This window comes from Cornus florida, unplaced genomic scaffold (genome assembly GCF_030987335.1).
Source record: "Cornus florida cultivar Cherokee Brave unplaced genomic scaffold, ASM3098733v1 CherokeeBrave_3.0.0_Hap2_Chr01, whole genome shotgun sequence".
NCBI lineage: Eukaryota > Viridiplantae > Streptophyta > Magnoliopsida > Cornales > Cornaceae > Cornus > Cornus florida.
Window position 1 is genome coordinate 80,375,472 of NW_026775571.1, and position 9,657 is coordinate 80,385,128.

The 9,657-nt window shown below is 40.1% G+C and overlaps 1 pseudogene; it reads left to right on the plus strand.

Moving 5' to 3' along the window:
* Nucleotides 1-488: 488 nt before the first annotated feature.
* LOC132302960 (flavonol 7-O-beta-glucosyltransferase UGT74F1-like) lies at nucleotides 489-1,537 on the plus strand (annotated as a pseudogene).
* Nucleotides 1,538-9,657: the final 8,120 nt, after the last annotated feature.

A 9,657-nucleotide genomic window follows, 5' to 3' on the forward strand; every position in this document is an offset into this window, starting at 1 on the left:
GGTTTACTTTGAGATGGTATTGAATCAATTCCTTGATTTGGAAAAAGCTGATTATGTTTTTGTTACACATTCTACAAGTTGGAGGATAAGGTGAGCTATTTATTTAATTTTCTTTGCCTTTTCTTGGTAAGATATTTATTTATTTTTTTGCCAATATCATTAACTCCTCTCTCTCTCTCTCTCTCTCTCTCTCTCTCTCTCTCTCTCTATATATATATATATATATATATATATCTCAAAATACTCAAGATGGATTTATATATATATAGGCACAATTGATTTTCAGTCATTGAAATGTTGATAATGTGTTATAATACAAAAATGCATATAACACGAGGGTTTTTTGACATGTGATACTTCTCCTAATAAAAACTTCTCATTTCCCTTCAAAATTTCTCACTTTTGAATTATTAATTTATAGTTATATAACTAACAATTTAATTAATTTATTGTGTTGTGTGAATGTTTCATAATATATATATAGGTGGTGGATGCAATGTCAAAACATAGTCGATTGATAACAATAGGACCAACAATCCCATCTTTCTATGACTATGGGCTCAACCTTTTCCACCCAGACGGATCCAACTGCACCCATTGGCTAAGCACTAAGCCAAAGGGCTCAGTAGTTTATGTATCATTTGGTAGCGTGGCCAACCTAGTACAAGAGCAAATGGAGGATTGCATGGGGCTTGAAGGAACCAACTACAACTTCTCGTGAGTGGTTAGGGGTTTCGAGGGAGAAAATTTTTTCGAAAAATTTATGGATGAGACATCGCCAGAGAAGGGTTTGTTCGTAAAGTGGAGTTCATGGCTGAAAATACTATCGAGTGAGGCAGTGGGGTGCTTCTTCTCACATTGTGGGTGGAACTCTGCCATTGAAGAATTGAGCTTGGGAGTGCCAATGGTGGTGATGCCACAGTGGACGGATCAGACGACGAATGCCAAGTTTGCGCAGGATGTTTGGAAGGTGGGTGTGAGAGTTAGGGTTGATGAGAAGGGCATTGTGGTAACAGAAGAAGTTGAGGGTTGGGTAAGGGAAGTGATGGAGGGAGAGGGGGAAGGAAATGAAAGAGAATGCTATGAAATGGAGGGAGTTGGCCAAGGAGGCAGTTAGTGAAGGTGGGACTAGTTCTGATTTTATATATATCTTATATATATATATAAAATTATTATTAAATATAAAAAAATGCAACCAACTCGACCCACACACTATATAGTTAATAGATATTCACAATTTCCCTGTATGAAAAGGTAATGATGTGTCAATTAATCTAACAAATATTTTTACATGGTTCACAACTATAAAAATTCCCATGTAATTATATATTTAGTGTAGTTGTATGATCAAATTTGTTTTTTATTGTTCTTTTTAGTTTGAAAAGTCAACAAATGAAGCTATAAGTGGTGTTATGCTTTTCATTTTTTTCTTATTTTTTCCTTTATTTATGACGAGCGGTGAACATGCATGAAATCATTGAACAGTTTGTAAGATCATGCCATCGAGCTCTAGAGGAATTAATGGACCGGGACTTAGACCAATAAAAAATTGATATTTATCACCAGATATGTCATTTGGAATTAATATATATGGTACCAAAAAGAAAAAGCAAATCAAGATCCATTTACTTTTCCCCGTAAAAGATCCTTGTAGGTGCAAAATTTCGCTCAACCAATAATGATTGAAAAAAATAAAACAATTCACTCAAAAAATAATGAAAATAAATAAGAACAGTGTATAGAGAAGCGTAAATTGCTTGATCACTTTATTAGAGGTCTAAGCCTCTATTTATATACAAAAGATTGTAAAATTATGGTAGGACTCGCGTTACTTGTCCTCCAATTCTTTCTATATAAACATTCTTTACTAATAGAGTTCTTTCCATTGTCTAATTTTCCATACATAGAACTTTCCTTGTACAGAACTTCCTATCTCAGAATTTTCCTTCTACGGTAAATCCTTCAACTGGTAGGACTTGTGCATTCTTGAGTAACTGGGCTGAACATACTTTGATCCGACTGGGCTTAAGTAACGGACTGGATGTTAAATATTAACATGTTGGGCTGATAATCTCTTAATTCGGGTTTCAACAGGGTTAAAGGTCATATAACAATAGTATTGGGCTTGTGAACAGTGATCTTGGACTAGTATCAAACTCAATTTGGGTTTGAGCGAGGTGGGCTTTATAAACTTATCAAGGATATGTTTATATTTATGATGACGTGGATTATTCTCATTGGAGGGGATTTTTTCCCTCCACACTTAGCCCCCAATTCCTTTTTTAATTGGAGTACTACTCCTAATAAGAAGGGAATTGAAGCTGTACGATTACCAATTTCGTAAGAAGTGGATTTGAGGCGTGATTACTGATATTCTGACCAAAGGGTTTCCATAAGAGTTACTTCTGCTCTTATTGCGTTCATTTCATTCTTTACGTTCTTCACTTTGTCACATCACTAGGTTAGAGCATTTGTCATGGCAGAGACTAGAGCACCTTGGAAGCCATTTATATCTAAAGCTGATAAATCAGTTCTTCACTCTGGTGATTCTATGATTACCGACCCCTCTGTAGCACTAGCAGTTGCTCGGGGAATGTAATATGGAGTTAGAATAACTGCCTCCATCTGCCCCTGTTCGAGCCATTGAGGTTTGTCATTCTCCCTTTCTTTTTGTCTCCTCTCCATCAAGAAGTTGGAGAAAGATCTTGGCAATTCTGAAAAGAAGGTTTCGTATGCAGCCATGAATGCAAAGATTGCATCTTGGTGCGCTTGTCCAGGGCTAAGGCCTTTCGGTTTGGCTTCGTACAAGGTTCGGGAAACAAGTTGAACGATCCGGAGGCCTTTAATGCTGACATGGAAGTGTCCTTCCTTTATCCTGAGGGTCCACAAGCCCAAGAAGCTGAAGTGTTTTTTGCTGAAATGGTGAAGTCTCATCAGGATGATCATCTAGCTCCAACTTCATCAGTTCCTGCAGCTCCCAACCCTTCGATTCCTCCAACTTCAAGTCCAATTGTTGTGGACGCTTTTGACTCTGCTCTGTTATGGGAATTTGTGACTGCCCTTACATTGCATACGCTTTGTTGCACAGTAATGTCCTCCTGTTTCTCAAGAAAATACACTTGTTTGAGGACCTTATATTTTTTGTGGTCCGAAGTGTAAAGTTCCTCGGCGCTGAGCCTTAGAAGAACTGTAATGTAACGGACTCTGGAGAGCCGAGGCATGTAGTTCCTCGGCGATAAGTTTGAGGGAAACTGTATTGTACCGGACTCTGGAGGTCCGAGGTATCTAATTCCTCGGCAATTAGCCTGAGAGGAACTGTAATGTACCGGACTCTCGAAGTCTGAGGTATGTAGTTCCTCAGCTATGAGCCTGAGAGGAACTGTAATGTACCAGACTCTTGAAGTCCGAGGTATGTAGTTCCTCGGCCATGAGCCTGAGAGGAACTGTAATGTATCGGACTCTTGAGGTCCGAGGTAGTAAGTTCATCGGCTATGAGCTTGAGAGGAACTGTAAGGTATCGGACTCTTGAGGTCCGAGGTAGTAAGTTCCTCGGCCATGAGCCTGAGAGGAACTGTAATGTACCAGACTCATGAGGTCCGAGGTAGAAAGTTCCTCGGCCATGAGCCAGAGAGGAACTGTAAGGTATCGGACTTTTGAGGTCCGAGGTAGTAAGTTCCTCGGCCATGAGCCTGAGAGGAACTGTAAGGTATCGGACTCTTGAGGTCCGAGGTAGTAAGTTCCTCGGCTATGAGCTTGAGAGGAACTGTAAGGTATCGGACTCTTGAGGTCCGAAGTAGTAAGTTCCTCGGCTATGAGCTTGAGAGGAACTGTAAGGTATCAGACTCTTGAGGTCCGAGGTAGTAAGTTCCTCGGCCATGAGCCTGAGAGGAACTGTAATGTACCAGACTCATGAGGTCCGAGGTAGTAAGTTCCTCGGCCATGAGCCTAAGAGGAACTGTAAGGTATCGGACTCTTGAGGTCCGAGGTAGTAAGTTCCTCGGCCATGAGCCTGAGAGGAACTGTAAGGTATCAGACTCTTGAGGTCCGAGGTAGTAAGTTCCTCGGCCATGAGCCTGAGAGGAACTGTAAGGTATCGGACTCTTGAGGTCCGAGGTAGTAAGTTCCTCGGCCATAAGCCTGAGAGGAACTGTAAGGTATCGGACTCTTGAGGTCCGAGGTAGTAAGTTCCTCGGCCATGAGCCTGAGAAGAACTGTAATGTACCAGACTCATGAGGTCCGAGGTAGTAAGTTCCTCGGCCATGAGCCAGAGAGGAACTGTAAGGTATCGGACTCTTGAGGTCCGAGGTAGTAAGTTCCTCGGCCATGAGCCTGAGAGGAACTGTAAGGTATCGGACTCTTGAGGTCCGAGGTAGTAAGTTCCTCGGCTATGAGCTTGAGAGGAACTGTAAGGTATCGGACTCTTGAGGTCCGAGGTAGTAAGTTCCTCGGCTATGAGCTTGAGAGGAACTGTAAGGTATCAGACTCTTGAGGTCCGAGGTAGTAAGTTCCTCGGCCATGAGCCTGAGAGGAACTGTAATGTACCAGACTCATGAGGTCCGAGGTAGTAAGTTCCTCGGCCATGAGCCTAAGAGGAACTGTAAGGTATCGGACTCTTGAGGTCCGAGGTAGTAAGTTCCTCGGCCATGAGCCTGAGAGGAACTGTAAGGTATCAGACTCTTGAGGTCCGAGGTAGTAAGTTCCTCGGCTATGAGCCTGAGAGGAACTGTAAGGTATCGGACTCTTGAGGTCCGAGGTAGTAAGTTCCTCAGCTATGAGCTTGAGAGGAACTGTACGGTATCAGACTCTTGAGGTCCGAGGTAGTAAGTTCCTCGGCCATGAGCCTGAGAGGAACTATAAGGTATCGGACTCTTGAGGTCCGAGGTAGTAAGTTCCTCGGCCATGAGCCTGAGAGGAACTGTAAGGTATCGGACTCTTGAGGTCCGAGGTAATAAGTTCCTCGACTATGAGCTTGAGAGGAACTGTAAGGTATCGGACTCTTGAGGTCCAAGGTAGTAAGTTCCTCGGCCATGAGCCTGAGAGAAACTGTAATGTACCAGACTCATGAGGTCCGAGGTAGTAAGTTCCTCGGCCATGAGCCTGAGGGGAACTGTAAGGTACCGGACTCATGAGGTCCGAGGTAGCAATTTCCTCGACCATGAGCCTGAGAGGAACTGTAAGGTATCGGACTCTTGAGGTCCGAGGTAGTAAGTTCCTCGGCCATGAGCCTGAGAGGAACTGTAAGGTATCGGACTCTTGAGGTCCGAGGTAATAAGTTCCTCGGCTATGAGCTTGAGAGGAACTGTAAGGTATCGGACTCTTGAGGTCCGAGGTAGTAAGTTCCTCGGCCATGAGCCTGAGAGGAACTGTAATGTACCAGACTCATGAGGTCCGAGGTAGTAAGTTCCTCGGCCATGTGCCTGAGAGGAACTGTAAGGTATCGGACTTTTGAGATCCGAGGTAGTAAGTTCCTCGGCCATGAGCCTGAGAGGAACTGTAAGGTATCGGACTCTTGAGGTCCGAGGTAGTAAGTTCCTCGGCCATGAGCCTGAGAGGAACTGTAATGTACCGGACTCTTGAGGTCCGAGGTAGTAAGTTCCTCGGCTATGAGCCTGAGAGGAACTGTAAGGTATCGGACTCTTGAGGTCCGAGGTAGTAAGTTCCTCGGCCATGAGCCTGAGAGGAACTGTAATGTACCAGACTCATGAGGTCCGAGGTAGTAAGTTCCTCGGCCATGAGCCTGAGAGGAACTGTAAGGTATCGGACTCTTGAGGTCCGAGGTAGTAAGTTCCTCAGCCATGAGCCTGAGAGGAACTGTAAGGTATCGGACTCTTGAGGTCCGAGGTAGTAAGTTCCTCGGCCATGAGCTTGAGAGGAACTGTAATGTACCGGACTCTTGAGGACTGAGGTAGTAAGTTCCTCGGCTATGAGCCTGAGAGGAACTGTAAGGTATCGGACTCTTGAGGTCCGAGGTAGTAAGTTCCTCGGCCATGAGCCTGAGAGGAACTGTAATGTATCAGACTCTTGAGGTCCGAGGTAGTAAGTTCCTCGGCTATGAGCTTGAGAGGAACTGTAAGGTATCGGACTCTTGAGGCCCGAGATAGTAAGTTCCTCGGCCATAAGCCTGAGGAACTATATTTAGGCCAGATAGTCTGGGCTTAAAAAAAGAGAGAATATGTTTTCTTTTCTTAATATCTCTTTAGGGCTGCTTATACTACCCCCGTTATGGAAGGTATTGCCCCTATGAAGGAAAGAAAAATATGTCTCGTTTGATGGCGGTGATGTAGATAATTTTCATGTAATTATACGCATCGACACTCTTTGTGCTTTGGAGGAGTTTACTTTAAAATTTAACTTTCGACGTATTTAAGTTCGAAGTGATTTTCATGTAATTTTATTCATCGGCACTGTTTTGTACCTTAGAGAATTTTTTCATGAAAATTTAACCTTTAATGTATTTGAGGTAATTTTCATGAAATTTTATTCCTGTTGCAGCTCATAATGCATTAAAGGAATTTTGAAGTCTTCGGACTCTTGAGGTCCGAAGATGAATTTTCTTCCTCGGCAGCTCGTTGTGCCTTTAGAGGAAATTTGAAGTCCTTGGACTCTTGAGGTCCGAAGATGAATTTTCTTCCTTGGCAGCTCGTTATGCCTTAGAGGTAATTTGAAATCCTCGGACTCTTGAGGTCCGAAGATGAATATTCTTCCTCGGCAGCTCGTTGTGCCTCAGAGGAATTTTGAAATCTGCGGACTCTTGAGGTCCGCAGATGAATTTTATTCCTTGGCAGCTCTGTGTGGCTTAGAGGAAGTTTGAAATATGCGGACTTGTGAGGTCCGAAGATGAATTTTATTCCTCGACAGCTCTGTGTGCCTTAGAAGAAATTTTACTTTTTGATACCTTCGGACTCTTGAGGTCCGAAGCTACTTTTTGGTGTTCGGCTTGCCCCTATTTTTTTTTTCGATGTTCTGATACAACATATAACATAGCTGCATAGTTGGGCTATTTGCCACTTCAGTTGGGGATCAATCTTTCTTGCAACGCAAATAAACCAAACCTAAATATTATTAATCAATATACGAATAAGGAGCAAATATGAAGTTATTTGTAAACAAAGTTATCAGAAGCATGTAAAATAATTACATGTAGCATATAACAACTGATTGAAGGAAATACAGAATTTTAAGAACTTCTTATATATCACAATTGAATTTTTAATAAGAAATTCTAATTAGCAGCAAGTACATTGAAATTACTCAATGTATGTAATATTTTCGGACTTTAAGTAATAGACCAAATAGCACAGCTCATGCATTCAACAATGCCTTTGGTCTCAGATCTTTTATTCAAGTATAAATTTCAGAAGTCAATGTAGAGGGTCAAACGCTTTTTAGTTGAGTATTGACGAAGTAGTGCATCCCTCTGAAGAGTCTGAACCAACAATATCGGGTGTTGTGGTTCGAAGGTTCTGATCAATTATCAACCTTCAGTGAACAACTAATGGATCTAATCTAAAAGTCTGATCAAAGTTAATCGTGAGCGAAACAGCTAGTGGATATGACTGAAATTGCAATGCTAAAAATCCTCGATGAGAGAAAGAGGGATGAATTCGTAGATCTACTATAATATTGACAGTCACACACACACACATATGTATATATATATGAGGAGAGATGCAAATTAAGTGTGAATAAAAGTGATTTCTGATCACAACCGAAGAAGGAGAGACTAAAGAATCTGTTGAGTGCTGACGGAGACAGAATCTTACGGTGGCCTCTCATTTATATTTTTACACAATAGAGTGTGCCGAATAAACAATTTGGTTCTTATAGGTTATACCAAATTGAGTCATAAATCTTTATGTATAATGATCGTCTACATGAATTACAAAATATGATTGCATCATGTGTAAATATATATATAATATTGATATATGTATATATATATATTACTATGTATTTAATTTTTAATAACAATTTGTATCATGAAAAGCTTAACCCAAATTGTAAAAATCAAAGTTGTGAAACTTATCTGATTGGATGTTTGAAATACCCGGCCAATAAGTCTGCTGGAGTTTGTGGCGTTGTTGATGGAAAGAACCTTGTGCGCCGGCTTGCGTTTTTAGACGTCGGCGCTTGTTATATGGAGGCCTTTGACCATGAGAGTTGTTGTTGGAGAGGACTTGGGTTCAAATCCTGGACTTGAAGATGTTAATTTCAAGTCACGTTACTGGACTTGGAGATTTTAATCTGAAGTGTCGTAACTTTGGTGGGGATATATTTTTATACGATTCCCACAGACGGCGCCAAAGTGTAGGTGCAAAATTTCGCTCAACCAATAATGATTGAGAAAAATAAAACAACTCACTCAAAAAACAATAAAAATAAATAAGAACGGTGTATAGAGAAACGTAAATTGCTTGATCACTTTATTAGAGGTCTAAGCCTCTATTTATATACAAAAGATTGTAAAATTATGGTAGGATTCGCGTTGCTGGTCCTCCAATTCTTTCTATATAAACATTCGTTACTAATAGAGTTCTTTCCATTGTCTAATTTTCCATACATAGAACTTTTCTTGTACAGAACTTCCTATCTCAGAATTTTCCTTCTACGGTAAATCCTTCAACTGGTAGGACTTGTGCATTCTTGAGTAACTGGGCTGAACATACTTTGATCCGGCTGGGCTTGAGTAACGGACCGGATGTTAAATATTAACATGTTGGGCTGATAATTTTTTAATTCGGGCTTCAACAGGGCTAAAGGTCATATAACAATAGTATTGGGCTTGTGAACAGTGATCTTGGACTAGTATCAAACTCAATTTGGGTTTGAGCGAGGTGGGCTTTATAAACTTATCAAGAATATGTTTATATTTATGATGACATGGATTATTCTCATTGGAAGGGATTTTTTCCCTCCACAATCCTTTAATATAAAAATTCTCTTCCAATTATGTTTAATAACAATATATATGTATATGTAACACACACTATATAGTGCTAGAGATTATGCCATAGTAGAGTACGTTTTTTAATCCTAACTTTGAAGCTTTAGGTAACTAAAAAGGTAAAAATTTATAATAGAATTATTGAAGATGATCCATATCCCTCAAGTATTAGGTAGGTCAAAACAAGTTTGATTTTGTAAAAATAAACTTGAACAATATCATTTAAATCAGATTATTTAACCGAAGAGTCTAATCAAAGATAAAAGGATCAATTATTATTCCATTCAATAGATAAAAACTTTTGACTACAAAAACAATTGATTTATTCAATCAAGTACAGATTTTTCAGAGCATGGGTCATCTTTTGGGCTAAAGGAGTTTGTGCACATAGGCTCCACTCATTTTGTCATATTTGAAAAATTGAAACATTCGCTAATAATCTCATAATTGATTAAAATAATTATAACAATCCCATGTATGTATGTGCGTGTATATACACACAGAGTTAATAATATTGGCTATAGGATTATAGTATGTATAGAGAAGAATGTTAAGAAATGATGCATAATTCTAGAAATTTTCAGAAGTGAAACTTGACAGATCAATAAGTCTAGATAAATTGTCTGTAACAAATTTTTTTTTTTTTTTACCACTTTTGTTTTTAACAAATGACATATAAAAAATTTGTGTGCAAACATCTGCAAAGAAAAAAA